This window comes from Tupaia chinensis, unplaced genomic scaffold, assembly GCF_000334495.1.
Source record: "Tupaia chinensis unplaced genomic scaffold, TupChi_1.0 Scaffold000407_4, whole genome shotgun sequence".
Taxonomy (NCBI): domain Eukaryota; kingdom Metazoa; phylum Chordata; class Mammalia; order Scandentia; family Tupaiidae; genus Tupaia; species Tupaia belangeri.
The window spans coordinates 144,633-167,506 of record NW_006159912.1 but is presented as its reverse complement, the minus strand read 5'-3'; the positions used below and the strand labels follow the sequence as shown (position 1 = coordinate 167,506).

At 39.6% G+C, this 22,874-nt stretch overlaps 1 long non-coding RNA gene across 1 annotated transcript in view; it reads left to right on the top strand.

Moving 5' to 3' along the window:
- The window catches only part of LOC102502699 (uncharacterized), a 39,609-nt gene extending 38,260 nt beyond the window's left edge, over positions 1 to 1,349 (top strand). The window contains exon 3 of the long non-coding RNA XR_335391.1: positions 1,281 to 1,349. This is a non-coding gene — a long non-coding RNA (uncharacterized LOC102502699). The remainder of the gene's footprint in view (positions 1 to 1,280) is intronic.
- The last annotated feature ends 21,525 nt before the right edge of the window (positions 1,350 to 22,874 follow it).

Here is a 22,874-nt window from a genome sequence, read left to right as displayed (position 1 = left end):
GGTCTTTCTGACGAGTGCACGCATCCTATAGCAAAAAACCTCTCCAAAAAAAAAAAAGAAAAGAAAAAAGTAAATGCATTTTGGATGAGAAGACAATAGCGTCATTGGGCCAGACACTGATACAGTGGTAAAATTGGACCCATGTGAGAAGGTCCCTAGTTCATATCCTGAGGCCTCCCTGTCATCCAGGCATATGTACAGATGCCAATGATTTAGACCTGGCTGAGGCTGGAGGTGGATCATGGCATGAAGACCCTATCTGAGTGCCTGTCTGTCTTGAAACAAATAAATAAATAAGTAAATAAATTTAAGGAAGAGAAAAAGAAAACAGTAGTGTCTGTATACTACTATTAAAAAGATGTTTTCCTAATGTGACAAAAATTTTCTTCATGTCTCTGTAATATAACTAAATATAGTTTCTAGACTCTTCAAAATAGTTATTTAGCTGTTTGACACCATTTTTTAAACTACCTCTTTGTTTTGGATGCTTCAGCTGTTTTTTAAGTTTAAGCTTGTTCAAATAGTACTGCAATAAAATTTATTTTGTGAATTCCTTTGTGCAGCTTTGGAACCCAGGTGTGAAATTCCTGAGTCAAGGGATAAGAATATCTCTAAAATTTTATGTGTAGAAAACTTTCCAGTAGAATCAGCAGCCAGGAAATTTTTTTCATGCTAAAAGGGCAGTTTTCAGTTACTTAGGGTATTAATTCATATGGAGCATTGAGCGACCCTGGGAAGTTGCTGAAGTGAGTCACTTTGAAGACAGTTATGTACAGACATCTGCCGTAGGTATGCTGAACAGGAATGTGGACCAGGCGTGAACTATCCAGAGGGCAAGAAGCAAGCAGGTGATAGTGATGTTTTGGTGGAAAAGCTACATAGAAAACAGCATGGAAAGACACAGGAAGACTAGTGGCATGGGAACCTGCAAGGCTGCAAATCTTGACTGCCTTTGGGCAGGTCTTTTCCTCTGACCAGCAAGAATTTCTGAGGTTATAAAGGAAGAAGGAGACAGTTGGTTCTGGGGAAATCATGATGAGCAGACCAAGACCATGAAGCCATCATCAAGCCCTTCCTCACCTGGACACACTAAGATCTAGACACAGACATTCTCCAGCATAGTGATAGTGTAGTTGTTATCCTCATGGGGCCTGGGGCAGGGAGCGTCAGGCAAGAATGAGGGCAAAAATGGTGATATTCTACTTATAACACACTTTTCTACCTATCCTCTTATTTAATTCATCAAATCATACTCAGACAGATATTGCTTTATTTTACAGGTGGGAAAACTGAGGTACTAAGAGAGAAGTGACTTGCTCAAGACCACACCACTACTGAGGAGAGAGCCAAAAATGGGAATTTCTGATATGTGCTTTATTGACTAGGTTCAAAGACTGCCCTTCTGCAATACATTTATTCAACAGTCATTGATTGCACACCTAGTCCATTCTGGGCTTGTGCATGCACAATATTGGTAAGAAATGACATAGTTCCTAACTGTGCTGGTGTCCTGGCTTTAATAACAGAAATATATTCTTCTGTGGTTTTGGAGCCTGCAGTATGAAATCTGTTTCAATGGGCCAAAATCAAGATGTCACAGGGCCCCTCTGGGGCCTCTAGGGAAGAAGTCCTAGCTCCTTCCAGCTTCAGGCAGCTACCAGCAGTATCTGGCTTGAAGCCATATCACACCAATATCTGCCCTCATCCTGACATGTCCTCTCCTCTGTATGTCTAATCTCCTTTTGGGTTCTCTCTTATAAAGTCACTTCAGGTAGCATTTAAAGCCTAAGGGAATAATCTGGGATAATTTTCTTATCTCAAGATCTTTAATCTACTCACATCTACCAAAATTTTATTATATAAGGTAACATTCATAGGTTTCAGGATTAGAACCTGATATCTCTGAGGTACCCACTAAGCCCACTACACTGCCCCCAAGCATTCCTAGTCTAATGGATGTGCAGCAGTGCAGTCGAGCAATTGGAACAGAATGGGTTATGTGCAATGATGGAGGTGTATTATGGGCCTCAGGAAGGCCTCTCAAAGGAATCAATATTTAAGCTAAGACATGAAGGATAAGTGGAAGTGAGATAGGTAGACCAATGGGTTAAGACAGAAGGGTTCAAATCAGGCCTTTTTGGGTTGTATAAAAAGTTCTCTTTATATAGTAAATGTTTTCTTACTAACTATGAATTACTTCATTGAAGAGCTGGGGGGAAAACCATGGCAGAGTGAAAGAGCATGGCTTCCCACCTTTCACAGGTCACTGAAAAATTGGGATGACCAGAGGATGGGAAATGAAATTCATCTCACATACACAGTTTTAGCAAAACATCTTCTGCTCCAAAAGAGGTCCTCTCCATGTGTTTCACAGTGGTCTCTGGTGTGGTTCCTTCCTCTCTGCTTATCTGCAGCTTGTTCAGGCTGATCTACTGGGTACATAGCAAAAGTGATGGAAATTCTCACCTTGTAGAATACACAGGAAATAGGAAGGCCGAATATATTCTCTTTGTTTTCTCATCAGAATCTCATAGCCCAAATCTTGCTCCATTTTCCTCCATGCTGAGCAAGACTGGACAAGTCCCATTCACCCATTTCCCAAAAGCCTCCTACCACCAGAGGCAGCCCTTAGTAGCTAGGTGCTTACTGTATTTTCTTTGGTCCCCATTTGGTACATTTAGCTCAACCAAGTCCAAGCACACCCCCAAATCTGTTCCAGAAAAGGGAAATGAAAGAATAGAAGGAATCCAATTCCAAGAACTCTTCCATGGATCTCCTAGATGATTACCCTACATCCTTCCTACCAATGATCCTAATTTTCCATCCTCAAACTTATGGTTCCTGGAGAGAAGTGTGTGTGGAGGGAGACCAACTGCATCTTTCCTTACTCCAGAGCCAGGTACAATTCCACCAGAACTCTTCATCTCCAGAGGAACACTTCTTCACTGCAAACTCCATTGACCTTGCTACCTACCTGGATTGTTCATTAAGGAGATTGGGGCCGGGGACTAATAAGAGAATAGCAGACAAACCTACACATTGGGTCTCTCTGTGTGGCCTTTTAAAGATTCTGCCTTCATCCTCCTGAGGCCCAGCAGGGCCCAGATGGAAAAATCAAGCCGCAGGACACCAGATGCCATTGTTATTTCCTGTGGCATATTCCTTTTTTCTAGAAACTTTCTTCTAGGAACTGTCCTTCAACAACTCCAAGAATTTTAGCTCTGAGAAAATGAATTCAGTATTTCCAGGTAGCTAAAATGAGGATGTGTTCATTCAGAAGCTGCTAGATGCTGGCCACAGGCTGATCAGCCAAAAGTGTCATTTGGTAGTGAAAAAAAAAAAAGCAAAGTAGACATAAAAGGAAGTAGAAGTCAAGGGTCAGAGAAAGGACAATGCCTAGTTTCTCTATGGGAATCCACCTCCGAATTCTAGTCTATCCTTGGTAGGCATCTCAGTCCTTCAGTTCTACAAGATATCTCAGTTATCCCCTCAATCACCTACTCTCCAACATCATTTTTTCCTTTCTTGAAGACAGCAGAAATTCAATTTATGTTATTTTTCAACCAAAAGGGAACCAACTAATCACACCTAGTGTTCCAGGCATAACTCTGCAAGGTCCTTTCTTCCTCATTCACAACTGTATCTATTGCTTCCTCTCCCTTACTAAACCTCACTTACCTCTCAGGCCTGCCTACTGCCTAGCCCCTCTGATTATGAAATCTGACCACTCGCTCTTGCCTCCAGCCATTTAGTTCCAGTCTCTTGACTTCTCCACTTTTGGTAGTAACCAAAAGATTTTTATGCTGTTATATACATCCTCTTTGACAGGCAACCTTAACCTTGCCTCTTGGGTAATGGTGTCTCTAGGCAGGTCACCTGGGACATAATCTGCCACTGGGGACAGACTTTGACTCTGTTTTTCTTCAGATGCATTTAGTTTAACCTCTCTCCTCCTCAGGTCCCTATTGCCATTCAGTTGTAGGCAATTACATGCAATCAAAACCCCTGGATCTTGTACACTCATACACTTAGACTTAAGCTGACGAGGGCAGGCATAAAGGGAGCAGAGATCACAGCTCACTGTATAAATAACCCAACTCCAGACACTGAGATGAGAGAGAAGAGGTGACCTCTGACACGCAGCACCTGAAGATGCAAGCTCCACCACTAAGAAGGCCTGCTGGAAGACTACAGATACCATTAGCTTTATAGTCTAGAATCCACACTAAGAATTCTTTTTTTTTTCTCTAGGGAGATTTTTGTTATAGGATGTGTGCACTCACCAGAGAGACAGAGAGACAGAAATCACTCACCAGGGGGGATGACCACACTGTAATCCCTTCTTCATTCTCTTCTCCATATTTTGGGTATGCACACACATGTGCCCTGTGTGAGTTTAAGCTACTTGGTCCAGAACTTCAACCACGGTTGACTATGTGAGAGTCCAGCAACATACCCATTACACCATCTGCTGGTTCCTCACACTGAGAATTCTAATCTCTGTTGGGCAAAGACTTTCTCTCAAATTTAACTAACCTGAGGATTCACATATCCTTACTATAGAAATAATCCACAGAGGCTGGGAATTCCAGGCTCTGAGTTGTAACTCAGTATTACAATGAACAAACTATCAACCAAATTTTGGTTTCGTGTCAACCACTGAATTATCCTTGTTGTTGTAATAGGGTTTACTATGTTCAGAGTCCTGAAGGGGAAAAAAATATAATTCACAAGATTAAGGCTGAAATGATTATCTTCTCCAAGGACCTTCTAGAGAAAAAAAAGTAGCTTTCACACCATTGCCTTGCTGTTCTCCACCATGCATATGCACAGGGGCTCTTTCTTAGTGTTCTCTTTTCTGTCTGTGCTCTGTAATAGAAATGCTCTTCTGCTCCCCTTCAAGTCAAGGAAGAGTGCTTAAGAAAAATGACACATCGCAAGCTCAGGCATATTCAGTCCATAGAAGAATGGATCCAGACACTTGGTCTAGAAGGTCAAAGTGGGTGCTTTGCAGACATCAAAATGAACAGCATATGTATGATGAGGCATAGTTTGCAATATGCTTTCACTCACAGTAGTCTTCTTTGAATAACAGCCCCAAATTACAGAATATGTCAGCTGATTCTCATTTTACAGTGGACCTATGCCCAGAAAAGACTAATGGCTCACCCTCGGTGCCACTGAAGGTCTGTGCAGCTTTCGGCCTTGATCCCATATCGTCTGGTTTTATATGTGATGCTTCATCTACATTATCATCCTTAAAGCTTGATTTCTGATTTTCTGATTATATATGTAGTGCTTTATTCACATTATCATGCCTCAAGGAGTTTAGCTACTATATTTTCAATTTGAAACTACAGTTGGAAAACTTTTTTCTGTAAAAGGCCAGATAGTGAATATTGTAGACCATTCAGGCTATACAGCCCCTGTCACAACTCGGTGCTGTCCACACAGCATGAAAGCAGCCATAGATGATATGTAAATGAGTGAGTGTGGCCAAGAACAATAAAACTTTATTTACAAAGACCAGTGATAGGCCAGGTTTGGCCTGCATGCAATACTTTGCAAATTCCTGATATAAAATACAAGGACCAGGGACCAGCGGGTGGCATAATGGTTATGTTGCTAGACTCCTACATAATTGACCACAGTTCAAGTCCCAGATCTGGCAGCTTAAACTCACACCAGGAGCAAGTGCATGCCTGCCCAGAATCCTGAGAGGAGAATGGAGGAGACGGGATTGTGGCATAGCCATCCCCCCAGGGGGTGATTTCTCACTTTCTGTCTTTCTGTCTCTCTGTCTCTCTGTCGAGCACATAACACCCTATAGCAAAAATCTCTCTCAAAAAATAATAATAAAAATAAATGAGGACCAGCTCTTAACATGAAAGTTAGAACTGAACTAGAGGTCAGGTAGGGCTGAACTTTGAGCTCTGTTCAACAGACCTCACCCAAGCCAAAACACATGCTGGCCATTCCCACTTCCCAATGGCAAATGATCCCTGCCACTTTACTTCCCTGGGGTGTGGCCAGTGCATTTCCATCCCTACACTACCCCAACACATGCCCACTTATCAGAGGACTGGGAGGAGGTATTCATGAAACGGTGTCTGCTGGCATGGTGACACGAAGACAAGTTAAGTAGACTAAATTTTTCTCTTTATTTCCCAGGAAACCAGGTATTCTTGGCTCTACCTCTGTGTGCCTGTCCCACTCCTCCTCGCTGTCCTTCTCACCTCTTGATTTCTCATCACCTCACCCCTCCAGCACCCCAAGTCACACCTTCCCTTGCACCATTTCTAATTCTGATTTTTTTCAAAAGCGCTTATGCTCCTTAACTTCCAGATTCTCAATGTCATTTTTAAGACAAGGAGAAGTCCTGTTGACCAATCATACATCCAACATTTTAGAAAGACTGAGGGGACTACCCATTATAGAGTGAAGAAGTTGAAAAATCCTCCCTGCAAAAAAACAACTATAAATCTAGACAACATTGTCAAAAACATTCATTTCAGAGCTCTGAAAATTGCCCAAAGGCAAACAACAAATTGAAAATAGTTTATTTGTGAGAAACTTCTGAACTTCAGGTAAGAACAGAGAAAGTCTGGGGCATTCTTGCTGGCCATGAAAATCAGCAACTTCACTGCCTGAAGGAACTGGCTTGACTGGGAGCAGAAGGCAAAAGCCAGGCCAACAGTGAGTGGGAAGGCTGCAGTTCTCTCAGCTTCAGGTTGAGATCATAGGTTAGGTAAACCACAGATCAGAAGATACCCAGAAATTTAACAACGATATCCTGGAATTGTGAAGCTATAGGGCCCTTGGTTGTTCTCTACATATTTCTTCCTATTCAAACATGCAAGGAGGCCTGAGAGGCCCCAAGTGGAAAGTAAAAACCAGGGCAGACTCAACAACTGCCCAAACTTCTCCTGCACTACCCAATCTACCTCCAGAGGAAAGACATTATCCACTTGAGCACAAACTCTATCCAAGCACTGAATGACTACTAAGCTAGGTTGAAACCAGAGTGACTCCTACCAAGTTAGGATAAAATAAAATAAGAATATTAACAAGCAGAGCAAAGGCATAAGTAACTACATAGCACTGGGTTACAGATTCTGTAGAGTAAATTCAGACAAATGAACAGAGGGTACCAAAACTTGACTCGGTAAGGAATGAAAAATCTAAATAGATCTCTCTATAACAGGTGAAAAATTAAATTAATAATTAAAACTTTTATAACCCCACCCACCCACATACACAACAAAAAAAAAAGGCTCAAACCTAGACAGTGTCAGTGGTGAATTCTATTATATATTTTTTTATTTTATTTTATTACTTAGGCTTATATGTAATTCTTTGCATGAACATATAAATACTTGGGAAATTCCTGCATTTCTCAAAACGAAGCAGACTCACCTGTGTTTTATTTTGTGTTTATTAACCCATTAAATGCAAGGGCTGAAGATAACATAGTGATGTCTGCTTTATATTTTTGGTCTTAACTATGGCAATTTAATTAGAATTCCCTTTATCGGAAGCACTGCCTTTTACTTATTGAAAGACATATTAGTGTGGTTTGTGTGTACAATCAAATAAAGAATATATAGAGGAGAGCAAGGGAGCAGGACTTCAGAAGACACCTTCAAGGCTCCTGAGAACTAGTGATTTCAGGGGAATAAGCAACATGAAGATTTTCCCCTGATAATTCAGCCTCCAGCCCACAAACTCAAGTGGAGAGCAAGGGAGAAGGACGTCAGAAGACACCTTCATGGCTCCTGACAACTAGTGATTTCAGGGGAATAAGTGAAGTGAAGATTTGTCCACTGATAGGTCAGCCTCCAGCCCACAAACTCTAGTGGTAGGAAGCCTTCCAAGCCTCCTGTCTCTCTCTTTCTCTGTCTCTGTCTTTCTCTATTACATTTTAAAAGAAGACTATCTAAGCCAGTCAGTGACATGGTGGTTAAGGCAGTTGTATCCCACATAGCCAACTACACAGTTCAAGTCCTGGATCCCACAGCATGAGAAACACACCAGGCACGTATGTGTGTGTCCAAAATCCTGAAAGGAGGAAAAAGCAGAGGAGAAGGTGCTGTGGCATGGCTATTTCCCCACGAGAGAGTGTTTTCTCATTTTCTCTCACTCTTTGTCTCTCTATCTCTCCAGCAAGTATAGGACCTCTCTGGAAAAAATTTTAAATAAAAGAAGAAATAATATACCTACATAAACTCTTTCAGGAAATAGAGGAGGAAGGATACTTCCCAACTCATTTGATGAAACCAGTATTGCCCTGATACTGAAGAAAAAGACACCACAAGTAAGAAAGCTGACCAACCAATATCCTTTATAAATTTAGACATGATTCTTAGAAATATTAGCAAACTAAATTTGCCAATATATATAAAATATTATACACCATGGCAAAATAAGATTTGTCCCAGGAAGTTAAGATTGGTTAATTCATGACATATACTATATTCATAAAATAAAGAGCAAAAACTATATAATCATAATAGATGCAGAAAAAAATTTATAAAACCTAACAGCATTTATGAAAACATTTTTAATACATGAAGACTAGCAGAGATATTCCTCAGTTGGATAAGAAGCATCTATTGAATACCCTACAGTATACATAATAGTTCCTGATGAAAACTGAATGTTTTCTCCCAATCACCAGGAAAAATGCAAGGATGTTAACCCTCATTACTCCTTTTCAACATTATACTGGAAGTTCTAACCAGTGCAATAAGGTGAGAAAAGAAGTTAACATACAGATAGGAAAGGAAGAAGCAAAGCTGTCCTTATTCTCAGAAAAAAAAATCTTTTATGAAGAAAAGCCTATGAAATCTACTAAAGGAAAGAAAATCAGAAACCATTAGAAATAATGAACAAATTTAGCAAAGGTGTAGGATACAAGATCATTTTTAAAAGACAAATTGTTTGTCTATGTTAGCAATAAACAATCCAAAAATAAAGTAGAGAAAATAGTTGCATTTATAATGACATCAAACAGACTAAATATTTAAGAATAAATTTAACAAAAGAAGTGCGGGACTTGATCTCAGAAAGCTATAAACATTGCCATTAGAAATTTAGAGGCCAACGGGCGACGCAGTGGTGAAAGCACTGGACTCCCACATGGCCAACTATGGTTTGAGTCCTGTACCTGAGACTTTCTTACTCACTTTCCCTCTTTCTCTCTCTTTCTACCTCTCTTTCTCTCTCTGGTGAGCATGCCCTATGGAAAAATTTTTTAAAATAATAATAATAAATAAAATACATAATTCTTATTTTAAAAAAGAAATTAAAAGATAGCCAAACAAACAAAGACATATTGTATAGTCAGGAAAGTCAAAACACATTTTTTCATCAAAAATTATGCCACGACTTTTCCAATGACTTAATAATTTATATTCATAGATTAAAGGACTCAGAATTCTCTCCCCAATGAAAACCTCAGCAGACTTTTTTTAGAAATTGACAAGGTTCTGATACAATTTATACGAAAATTCAAAGGATCTAAACTTAATATTTTGTAAAAATGAGAACAAAGTTGGAGGATTTAAATTACCCAGTTTCAGAGGTTACTACAAATCTACAGAAATCAAGAAAGGAAATGGGCAGGGAAAGGGAGAGAAAAAAAAGAAAACATTTAATGGACACAAAAATGCAAAGTTACCTGTCAATGATAATGTATATGGTAATAACTTTGGACTAATAGACAGCATATTCATACTGGGGGAATTAAATAAATAAATAAACATTTTAAAAAGAAAGTGTGATATTGACATAAGAATAGACATATAGATCAATGGAACAGAAATGAGAGTCCAGAAATTAATCATTTGATTTGTGGTCAATTAATTTTTGACAAAAGTGCCAAGGCAGCTTAGTGGAGGAAGTATGATTTGTTCAACTAATGGTGCTGGGATCACTGAATATCAGTATATGCTAGGAGTTCAAAGGAAACCTCTTGTCTCACCCATTGCTGGTTTCATGGCTAACACACCTATAATACAAAACATATTAGCAAGGGAAAAGCATACCAAATTTATTTAATATGAATTTTATACGACTTAGGAGGCTTCATAAATGAACCCAAAGAAACAGGGAAACTTGTATATTTTTCTGAGTTTTTATTATGCAAAGATTTCTTAAATGTGACACCAAAAGCATAACCCATAAGAGATAAAACAGCACTTTGTCTACATATTTTTGAAGGAGTTCTTTAGAGGAGATCATTAAGAAAATGAAAAGATGGAACCAGCAGATGGTGTAATGGTTACATTGCTGGACTCCCACATGACCAGCCACCAATCACGTCCCAGACCCAGAGGCTTGAAACTCACACTGGGCATAGGTGCATGCATGCCCAAAACCCAAGAGAAAATGGAGGAGAAGGAGTTGTGGCATGGCCTCCCCGCCTAGGGAATGATTTCTTGTTTCATGTCTCTTTGTCTCTCTTGATATCTCTGGCAAGCACACGTCTCCTAGAGCAAAAATATCTCAAAATAAAAAAAAAGAATGAATGAAAAGATGAATCATAAACTAGGAAAGAACAGTCAGAAATAATATGAATATTACAAGAAATATAAAATTTGCAAGTAAGATAAAGAACTTCTATCCCGAATGTGTAAAGAACTCTTATAACTCAATTATAAGCAAAAAAAAAAAATCTACTTTTTTAAATGCATGAAGATTTGAATAAACATTTCCCCAAAGAAAATACAGGAATAGTTAATAAACACATGAAAATATACTATACATCGTTAGTCACTAGAGAAATGCAGGTGAAAATAACAAGGAGATTTCACTACACACCCACTGAAATGGTTCTAGTCAAAAAGACCAACAACACTTGGTATTGGTGATCTTTAGAAACTGGAACCGTCACTCATTGTGGTGGGCATGTAAAGTGGTACCGCTGCTATAGAAAATGGTTTGGTATTTCATTGAAAGGTTAAGCATAGATTTACCGTGTGACCCAGCAATTCCTAGGTATCTAGCCAGGAGAAATAAAAATACGTCCACAGGAAGACTTGGATATAATGTTTATAGTAGCTTTATTCATACTAGTCAAAACTTAGAAACCATTCGATTGTCTGTTAACTGATTGATAAGCCAAAGGGGGTATGTGTGTGTGTGTGTAATGGAACATCATTCAGCAGTAAATCAAAGAACTACTGATATGGGCCACATCATGGAAGAGCTTCACACTAAGTGTCAGAAACCAGCCCCAAAGGACCACATATCATATGATTCTATTTATATCGTATTTTCAGGAAATACAAATTCATAGAGACAGAAAGCAGATCCACATTTGCCTGACAGGACTGTGGATTGGCTGCAAATGAGCATGCAAGAGCATTTTGAGGTGATAGGAGTACTTCAAAGCTGGATTATGATGATGATGACTACACAACTTGAAACTCATTGAATTGTACATTTACAAGGGGTACATTTTATGGTATGCAAATTATGTCTCAAAATATCTGTTTAAAAATAAAAAGACTAAAGCCTACCAGAATACAGTGGTCCTGCTCTGTCTCCTTCCAGTTGTGTGTTACCTCATTTGCCTTCACCACTTCTTAATTTCAATTCCTGTCTCTAGATTTGAGGTGATATTTCCTCCATTATTGCTGAATGGATCAAGACCAGCCACAGCCTGTAAATTCCTGAATCCTGTTCATTCTAATGTAAAATCTCCTCCCCAAAAATATTCAGAGGACTTCAATTGTCTTCACTTCTCCTTTGACTCACCTACTGACTTTTCTTATATCTCCTCTGTCACAATGGCAAGTAAGCTAATCAAAGCACCCACCATTTTCCTGGTCCTTCCCCTCCCCCCTCTTACATAAATACATTATACCTCCTTCATAGAGTGGGCTGAAACACTTTGGACTTCAGACCCCCAGATGCTCTTTCTCTCAATAAACTGTCCTTTTTCTCTTGAGATGACCGCCTCCTGAGTCCTATCCCAAACCATGACACATACAGAAAACTGAAATTTGCACAATCAATTCTGCCGCCTCAATCCCTAGAAACAGAATGCCACTGCGCTCTGCCACTACCTTTGCCAAAATTCCCTACCATTGCCATTGTTAACTTCGTACAACCTCTGGAGTGACTGTTTCCGACTGGTCGGGCCCTGGTCACATGCCTGCCCCCTAGCCTCAAAAGAAAATAAGAAAATGGGTTTTCAGCTTTTTGTAGTGAAAGACAGTCTCTTCTCACCAACATCCATACCACAGAGAAAACACAGGAAGACAACTCAGATGATCTCAGATGATAAGGAGCCCCAAAATAGCAAGAACAAGTACCAAGTAGCTTTTGAATACCTACTTAGATAAATGGGTATCCCAATATGTTTGATAATTGTTATTCAGAATTCTGAATCCACTGGTTTTCTTAGCACAGGCTTCATCTTATTCTGTGAAGAGCCAAGTTTATGAAGAGGAAGATTTAGGAGTTGGGCCCAGAGAGTGTAAGATGATTGACATTCCCCAGCTCTTCTTTATTATGCACAGTATACCCCCACACACACACATACACACATACGCCAAGTCATAGATCTCTGTATAACTCTGCCCTGTTTGCCACAGGCTGGCACAATCATAGCATAGCCCTCACCTCCCTCCACTCAGTGAAGCAATTACAGTTCTGTAAACAAATGCTTGCCTTATCCTGCAAGCTGCTATTTAAAGGAACCTTGAAGCTGAACCCTTCTTTAAAGGGAAGAATCTTTTTGTGATGGAAATATCACAATTACCTTGAAATTTTGCATTCTGGGTCTTGTTAAAGTAGAACTTGCCTAAAAGTATGGAGTCACCATTATAAATACACATTTCTCATGACATTTGTCTGGGGCTCCAAGTGACCTCAGGGGGCTTCTGGCTGAAATTAAGTAGAAATGTCAAATGCAGGGAGCCCTCTACTCTGGGCCAAGTTATGTCTTATTACTCAGCTCATTCTTGGCTGCCTAATGAAAACTCTAGTTTACTCTCTTGACCTCAACCTATTCACTAGATAATCTCTTCAAATGTCTAAAGGCCAGGGGGAACACACAATTCGGAATTCACCTTTATATCTAAAACCCAGTCCTCCAATGCAGCATTAGAACCTGGAGTCTTAATCACCAAGGTGGCCTGAAAGATATACTTTTTTGGGCCTGTGTATGGTAAATGTGAGTTTAAACAAACAACCTCTCAACTTTCTATTTCAAAATAAAACAAATACAAAAACAAAAATACAAAATGAATGTATAGCTTGAAGACAATCAATACCCTCATAACCACCACTGAAAACAAAAACTAAAATTTTGCCACTAACCCTAGAAGTACCTACTTTCTCCCTTCCCCATAGAAAAAAACAATATATTCTGATGTTGATAGTAAACAGTTCTTTCTGGATTTTTTGATAGTTGTATTACTCAGCTGTGCATTTGTAATGTCTATAATTTAGACCTGCCCATTTAAAAATGTTGGTCAGTATTTTAAGGTAGTACAGATTGTTCTCCTTTTCTTTCTTTCTTTTTTAAACGATTTATCAGATAAAGAACCTGAATCATCTGACCTAAATTCCCTGCTGCGGTAAAATTCAGTGCATTCTGCTGTCCGCTATATTTTCTGAAAATGAACAACTGAGTCCAGAGGTCTGATCGCACTCAGATTTGATCTCTTTGTCCAGACTACAAGTGGTACATCAGAAAGAAACTACAGTTTTGTTTTCCTTTCATGTTAGCAGTCTTGCATGTTCCATGCCTAGATTTCATAATTTGCTAGAGGGTGTACATGGTGATATCCTAACTCACTCATTTTTTTCTCGCGTATTAGTTGGAATACTATAAAGAGACACTCCCCTGGACTTCATAAAGGAAAGGCAGGATAAATGATCCATTCCTTTGCTCTATCAAGTTTTAAGAAAATGACTGACTCCCTATCATCTTCCTATACTGACTAATTTGATTGATATTTTTATAAATTTAAATATAAAAAATATATAATTATGAATGCATGTACTTAGATATAAATACAATAGATTTATAAATTGTAGCACAAAGGAAATTCAAAAATTTCATAAGAAAGTGGAATAAAAGTACAAGTTTATTCCTTTTTTGTTTGTTTGTTTAGGTTTTTACCAAAGGGTATGTGTACTTGCCAGAGAGAGAAATAGACAGACACAGAGAGAGGGAAAGTAAGAAATCACCCCCGTCCCCATGGGAGAATGGCCCGATCTTCTTCTCGGGATTATGGGCATGCAGAGCACATGTGCCTGATATAAGTTTCAAGCCACTGGGGCCAGGACTTAAACCACAGTCAGCCACGTAGAAGTCCAGTGCCTTAACCGTCATGCTACCTGCTGGTCCCACAAGTTTATTCTGATGCAAAAAAAAATTTTAAATCCATGCTGTTTTTTTCATAATATGCATTTCTGTGACTTTTTGATAACAATATATAAATATAATTATGAATATATGCATTTAAATATATATGATGGGTTTTAATTCATTTCAATTAGTATCTTGAAGCTAAAGTGGACTTACCTTTGGCCAGTGGGAACTCCTTAAGTTGTTTCTTGCATATTTTTACATGATTCTGGTCATCTTTGACACCCTCTTTGCCATTTAGTATGACACGTCATTCTAGACTCATCTTGAACATTTCTGGCCTCAAGCCTGAAATGTGCCAGGTCTCAGGTTCCTTCTGGTAAGAAGCGATATTTCCATACTATGGGACCAGCAGGTTGTATAGTAATAAAGGTGTTGTGTTGCAGTAAAGCAGACGCTGAGGAATGGAAAGCAGCACTCAGAGAGATTAGGAGAATTGTTCATTACACCAGCGGGCACAGAGGAATTAACACTGAAAACCTCCGGCCCGACTGGGGGTTGGACATGGTCTTTCATGGGGGAATTGAGGAATGGGAGGTCTCAGAGTGGGGATTGGGTTCAGATCCCACCCTACACAGCATCAAAGGGAGGAGTAAGAGAAGCATAAGTCTAATCTATTCAAGGTACCAATCTATTCAAAGTACTAATTTTTTTTTCTGGAACTAATAATAGCTTTTATTTGACATTGTTTGAATCATAGAATCTATTGAAGGTACTAATCCACCCAAGGTTTTCAGGTTACCCTGTAGCTCCAGGGAAGGACAATAAGTTTGCTGGAGGACAGAAACCTTAAACAGCTATCAGTTCTGAGTTATTAATCAAAGGAATTTAACAATTTATAATGGCGGTGCTCCTCCAAGATGGAGTCTCTCCTGCTTCAGTTGAGCTCCCATATGACAGATTGTGGTTCAGGTTCTAGACCCGGTGATTTGAAACTGTATGCATGTTCCAAATCTTGAGAGGAGAACCGAGGAGAAGGGATTGTGGCATGGCCATCCCCTCCAGGGGGTGATTTGTCATTTTCTGTCTCTCTGTCTCACCTGCAAGTGCATGCACCCTATAGCAAAAATACCTCAAAAAATAAAATTCAATATCACAATCTGTGTACTAGAAGTGCTCATTGATAGAGTTGATTATTTTTTTCTAGACCTTTTCAGTGGAGAAAGCTAGAAAATATATATATCTTACTGATGCTGATATTCTAATTCAAATTGAGACCTACCAGGGATTACTTAATCTCTTCTTTATAATGTCTGTATCTCCTTCCTTACAAACTGGGTCTTCTATATAGTTTCTTGAGGACTAAGAACATAAGATTAAAATATGCCACAATTCTTGTGTATGTTAAGTTGGACAGGAAGAAAGAATATCTCATGATTAAATATTAGCTTTATATCACATTACCCACTCCACAGCCTCAAAGAACAATATAAATATTACCACCACAAATACGATTGCTGGAAATAATGAGAAAAACATTTTCATATCTATATTTTCAGATCATGTAGGCATTGAATACTTTACTCTCTCTCTCTTTTAACTTTCATTTGGTCTTAATTAGTAGTCTGTGCAGTAAATGTCACCATCAATTCTTAATATCAATGTCCCTTTTGTTATTTTGCTTATCTGATGCTTATATTCTAAAAAGTCTCTCCAGAAGAGCTCACAGAACTTGAGTTCTTCAGATCCCAAGTCAACCTGAAATCTTGAACTCTGGTTTCTTGTATATAGATAAGAGTTACCTATGACTTTTGTACATAAAAGTCAGTTTTTCTGGATAAAAATCTTTATGTTTACTTTTAAGTACCTTAAAATAATATTTTTTTAATTTTCTGCTAGTACTATGCATTGTTGTCAAAAGTCTGACGTTAACCTAATTTTCCTTTCACTTATAAGCTATTTTCTCTTTTTGGTTAGATGCCTAAGAAATTTCTTTATCTTAAGATGTAGTAATTTTACTGGGCTATATTTTGATATCGGTTGGTCAGGCTCATTCTTTCAGATATGCTGTATGTTTATGTTCTTTTAATATTCAGGTTCACATTTTTATTATAATAATTATTATTATTTTAGAAAAATCTCCTTAGACTATAATTCTAACATTTATTCTGTTCTTTTACTTTGGTTTCCTTTTTCAGGGTCTACTATTATGTACTGAGTATTATTTGCTTCTGTTCAAAATTTTCATTTTTCTCTCAAATGCCCTGTCTCTCTCTCTCTCTCTCTTTTTTACTTTTCTTGGATTTTTTTAAATGTCCTCCTTTTTACCCTGTTATTTTTGTTTCTTTTTATACTCTGCCATTTTTAAGACATTTTTATTGTATTTATTTGCTTGTGTTCCTTCTAGCTTATTTTTCATTTCTAAAATGACTTTCTCCTCTAATTCCTTCCTGTGCTTTATCAAATGGTTTCTGAGTTTTTAAATTCTCATTTATGTTGTTCTTGTACTGTCATCTTAATTTCTTTTAGCTCATTTTAAAATAGTAGGTTATGGGGCCAGCAAGTGGTGTGGTGGTCAAGGTGCTAGACTCCCACATGGCTGACCATTGTTCAAGTCCTAGACCTGGTGACTTGAAATGCAATGCTGGGCATGTGTGCATGCCTACCCCAAATCCCGAGAGAAGACTGGAAGAGATGGCAGTGTGGCTATCCCCTGGGGGGAGGAAGGGTGATTTCTCACTTTTCCTCTCTTTCTCTCCAGCGAACACATGCCTCCTATAACAACAACAACAAAAAAAAACTCTCTTAAGAAAAGTAAGTTATAGTTTTGATCTGTTTTTATGGGCATAACATACTGCATAATTTCACCCTCTGTACAGAGGTTATTCTATACCTTATTCTCCTTGTTGTGATAATAATTTTGTGTGGATTTTTCCCTCAATATTTTTATGATATTTGTTTTTACATGATCATAGTTTTCCTGGTCTTTGTGAAAGATATGATTCAGAGTAGTTTTTCTAACTTCACAGGGCACTCTCTTTGGTTTTTTTGTGCAGCATTTAATCTGAGGTTTCCTGGCTCTCTTCCTCTGCACTATATTCATATGGACCTTCTCTTTCTTTTTGTTCTATTATCACTATTCTACTCATTTTGAATTTTCAATTTATTTATGTCTTTTATAAAGGAGAGAGAGAGGTGCCATGATCCCCTTTCCCTAGACCTCCAACTAGTCAGGATCTTGAGAATACATACTTAGCATATTTAAACTGTCTTGAGACCTGAATCTCCGATCAGTCTTGTGGCTTCCAGTACTACCGGTTGATATGCTACCACGTGTACCATAGAACTGAGCCCCTGCTCTACTCAATTTTGATTCCACTCAGTAATGTTTTTTCAGGATGTGATTCCAAGTTGAGGACTCCTGTCTAGTCAGTTTTGAGCACTTACAACAGCTGGACTGCTCCACTCTTTTAGTGGTTGACCTGCCAGTGGAGAGGACAGACTCCTTCTGGTTTTAGCTGCCATTATCAAATTGTTCCCCCTCCCCCCATGCTTTTCAGCTAAGATCTGTCTGCTACTTGGGGATTCTGTTTTTCTTAGGTCTATCAGATCAATGCTTTCCTCTTCTTCTTCCCACATGGATACTGAGGCCATGCAGAACTGGGGGTGGTTAGAGATTTGCCCTCACCTGCTTGCACCTTAGGGTTCATTGGGATATCTTGCCACCTAGTTTGCTATAAATGTCCCGGGGTTTGGTCTCTCTTTGTTGTTCTATTTGTCTCCATGTGAGAAATTGAAATACCTTGCTGCCTTCATCTTTTCTATGTATAGGTGTGTTTTGTTTGTTCTAATGTTTGGTTAAACTCTCACACCACATTCCCATATGGAAACCATTGGCTGGAGCTAAGCAGCAGCTTTTCCCACTAGACAGACCTTGAACCTCCAGACTGTCGAGCTCCAGCACTCCCACTGTTTTCCTGACCACTGACTTATTTGCACTGTCTTCCCAATTCCACATCCATATGCAAACACCTACACTTGCAACTATCTAGGAACCCCTTACCTACTTACCCAGTGTTTTGTGCTCCCCAAGCCCTGCATGATTTCCCCCATTTTTGATCCTAGGTGCCCTACTTAAGATGCATCTACCTCCTCCAGATTTGCCTCCTGGGATCCCCTGAGGCATTTGCATTTTGTCTTCTCAAGCTTCCTTCTTCCAGTTCCTGGTCCCATAAAACACTTGAAAATGTAAGACTGTCTATAGACATGGCCCAGTTGAGTCAGAAAGATTGGATGCACGGATGCACAAAGGTCAGTTTTAACACAACCTGGGCAGCAGACAGGAGGACGAGACTAGGCCAGGGTTTAGGTGGGTTGGGCAACAGAGAAAACAAATCAAAACCTTGCTTCAGGAGACAGGGCTGAAGCAAATATTAGGTTGGAACAATAAAGGGGAGAGTTATCTACAATCTGTGAAAAGAAAGTAGGATCTTAATATGGAGTAGGGTTGGGTCAAGGAGGTATTTTGCAGAGAGTGAATTCTGCCTACCATAACCCTTTTGTATGCAACTTGGCATTCAACTTAAAGTGCCAGATATTTCCAGTTGCTACTTATTGGATGCTTTTGGAACACTCCCCTTAAGTCATCATTCCCAGAGATATTTAGACACACAAGGGGTGGCTTACAACTCCCTGAAAAGTTTATTTGTGTTGCTGTTTCTCTTCTACTGAGTGCCTTCCATCTTGGCCCAGGCAACAAAACACCTCAGATGTTTACTTCTGGCCATCTTAGGTTGAATGAGGAGCCTTTCATATATATTCTCAGAGCCCCTGAGCAAATAATTCATTACACTGTATTATCTGTTATTATTTGTCTCTACTAAGCGAAGAGCTCCTTGAGAACAAGATTTTACTAAATTGTTTCTCCTCCACCAAGCATGTTCTAGGTGCTCACAAAATGTCCATAAAGGCTACTAGAATCTTAAGTATTATGCAGGTATTTATGCTTGTTGGTACTAGTGCCCATCCACAGGAGTCACGAGGGCCTAGCTGCTTCACCCCTGAAAGAAGGACTTGGGTGAGCTCATAGTATCTGATCATCTCATCAACATCTTTCATCTGATAGGACTCCTTTTCTAATCATTTTAATTATTTTATTGCAGATTTCATCACAGAGATAACATGAGGGAGAGCAATGAGACAGCCAGGCCTCCTGAGTAATTGTTCAGAGATGCGAACAATGTCCTATTAGTCATGGAAATTCGAGGACAGACAAAGGTTTTTAGACTCAGCTGTCATCATTGCTCATAAGTTTCAAAGAGAACATTCAGAGTCAGGAATGTAGTCTGGAAAAAAAAAAAAAACACATAAAGGTGGAAGGAAAGTGGAGAACTGTCCATCACTATAGAAGACACCTGTATTGCAAAGGGAGAGGGCTGCAGGGAGTTTTCATGGGTCAAAGCTGTGGTCTGCAGAATGTGGATTTGTCTGCCTGGCTCTAAGCCCCTTAGCTAAGGCAATTTTATTTCTTTCTATAGTTTTGTGTCCTTAGGGAAATTTAGGGATCCCAAGTCAGATGGTGTGGACACAAAGACAGCTAGCTTTCAGCCCACTGTGACTCTGGCTCTGATCCACAAACTGGGCTTTAGATTTGTCCCAGGATAGAACCCTCAGTTTGAACTAAGTTCTAGCCTTGGAAATTAAGGGAACCCTGTTCTTTATCCCTGCTTTCTTTTCTATTTATTTTAAAAGACTTTTTAAAGTTTCTTTCTTCCTTTCATGAAAGAAAAACGAAGAGAGATAGACACACCCACATAGGGTCCTCACACAATGATCCACTCCCAGTTTCGGTCAGTCTAGGCACACATGTATGGCTGGTGTGCTCGGAGATGTTCCAGGTTATGAATCCAGGACCTTTCCCACATGGGTCAAGTACATTACCACTGTGCAACTACCAAGCCCTCTCCTTACTTTCTTGATTCAGCTCTTACTCTAGCCCAATGGTTCTCAATCCCGGCTGCCCCTTAGAGTCATCTGAGGGCTGGTAAACATTTCAATGCCTGGCTTTACCTTAGACTAAATGAATCAGAATCTCTTGGGATATAACTTGAGCTTCAACATCTTTAAAGCTCCCTAGAAGCATTAATTATCTCATGCTGTATAACAAATTACTCCTAAACATAATGAGTTAAAACAATAAATATGTTTTATCTCACAATTTTTTGGAGCAAGAATCTAGGAGTGGTGTAGCTAGGTAGTTTAGGCTTGGTCTCCCATGAGAATGCAGACAAGATGTCAACTGAAACCTGGAGGATCGCTTCCCAAGATAATTCTTTCATATTGCTCGTGGCAGAAGGCCTCAGTTACCTGTATGTGGACCTCTTCATAGCTTTGCTTGACCCTTCTTACAAGGGGCACCTGACTTCTCCCATAGTGAGTGATCCAAGGAAGAGAGAAAGACAGAAACCACAATTCTTTTATAACTTAGTCCTGGAAGTCACACTCCAGCATTTCCCCAATAATATCTTCATGGTTATACAGGATGATTCTACTCAGTGTGGGAGGGGCTACACAGGGCTTGTATACCTGCAGGTAAGGCTCTTTGGGAAGCATTTTTGAAGCTGGCTACCATACCAGATATCTCTAAAATAAGACAGTGTTGAGAATCACTGCTTCTAGTCTCCTTGAGGCTGAGGTTCTGTTTGTCTTTCTTAGCTTCCCTGGGACATTTCTCTTTTAATAGATTTGAAACTTTAAACTTCTAGTAGAGTCAGCATTTTAGGTGCTGTTGGGAGAGAATGGAGAGTGGGAGAAGGGGACTCGCAGGTCCCTCTCAAATGCGTACCACACATCACCACTTACAAAGCCCTTTTGTAACCTCTTCTCATTTGATTCTGAAGCAGGCAAGACTTATTAATGTTTATTCTCTTCACACAACAGTCAGAATGGTTTTTGTCTTTTTCACTAAGATGAATACTTTTGTATATAATCTTTGTTCTGCTAGCAGATTATTCCCATGGGGTAAATCTAAAACATGAAAATACTTGTTCAAATCTTTTTTTTCTCCCCATATAGAGGCCCAAGTATTTTTACATCTTTTGTCATTGTTTTTCCATTCCTTATTGCTTATTTTATTTTTATCATGTGAATCCAATTATCACATGCCCATTTAAAATTGATCAAGGGTCCCTCAAAATCTTATGGTAAATCCTCCTCCTGGTCAGTGGAGTCCTGCACTAGTGGCTCCTCTCTTGCCCTTCACCCCTGACCTATGGCTCTCCACTCTGCTCCCAGCTCATTGCCTTCTGGCTGCACAGGATTAACTGAGTTCCTAAAACATTCTAATCTGTTCCCCTCTGTAGGGCCTTTGCTCAAACTCTCCCTCCAAGTCTGACTCAAATAACTCATACTTCTTCAATTATCAGCTGTAAGTCATCTCCTCAAAGAGATCTTCCCTGATTCCTTAGTCTAAAGGATGTTCTCAAAACACTCCCTTTTTTAATCCTTCTTAGCATTTATTATAAACTGTAATGATAAGATCACTTGCTTACTTCTACTAGACTAGAAGCTCCATGAGGGCAGAAATCCTGTATTTTTCTCTGCCACCTGCTTCCCAGCAACTAACACAGCACGCAACATGCAGTAGGTGTCCATGAAATGCTTGTTGAATGACTGTTTATGAATAGAAAAACAAGACCGAGACATAATTATAGATGTGTCCTAGGGTGCCCATGCAGATAGCAATACACCTGCCTGGTCCTGAAGGCAGATGTGTTAAATTAGAATCCCCACTCCATACCTAGTCCTCATTCTGTCCCTGGAATTCTATCTAGTAGAGAAGTGTCTACACCACCTGCTCTACAACTGCCTTCTAGATTTCTCCCCAATGAAATAACCAAGTTTTCGTGGCAGTGAAGTGTGTGCCCCTCACCAAAAGGTGATGGCGGAAGTAATGACAAAGAGAGCTCTGATCAGGACCAGCAGTTAGCATAATGGCTATGTCACTGAACTCCCCACATAGTCGACCATGGCTCGAGTCCTGGACCTGGTGGCTTAAACTCACGCCGGGCGCATGTATGTGCATGCCCAAGATTCTGAGAGGAGAATGGAGGAGAAGAGATTGCGGCGTGGCCATCCCCTCTGCGAGGTGATTTCTCGCTTTCTGTCTCTCTGGCTATCTTTGTCTTTCTGGTGAGCACACATACCCTATAGCAAAACACTCCTAAAAAAAAAAAAAAAAAGAGGGCTTTGATCAAGTAACCTTGACTCTCTCCCCATTTCTGGTCTTCTCCTTATGTGCTTTCAAGTTTTTAAAATGGCCTTGTGAGGCCAACTGGCCACATTAAGGCAGCTGGATCCCACATGGCTGACCGAATGGTTCAAATCCCAGACCCAAGAAACTTGGTGGCTCAAGAAACATGATAGTGGGGGCCAGCACATGGAGTGGTGTTTTAGGCACTGGACTCCCATATGGCTGACTACAGTTTGAGTCCTGGACCCAGAGGCCTGAAAATCACACCAGGTACATGTGCATGCATGCCCAAAGTCC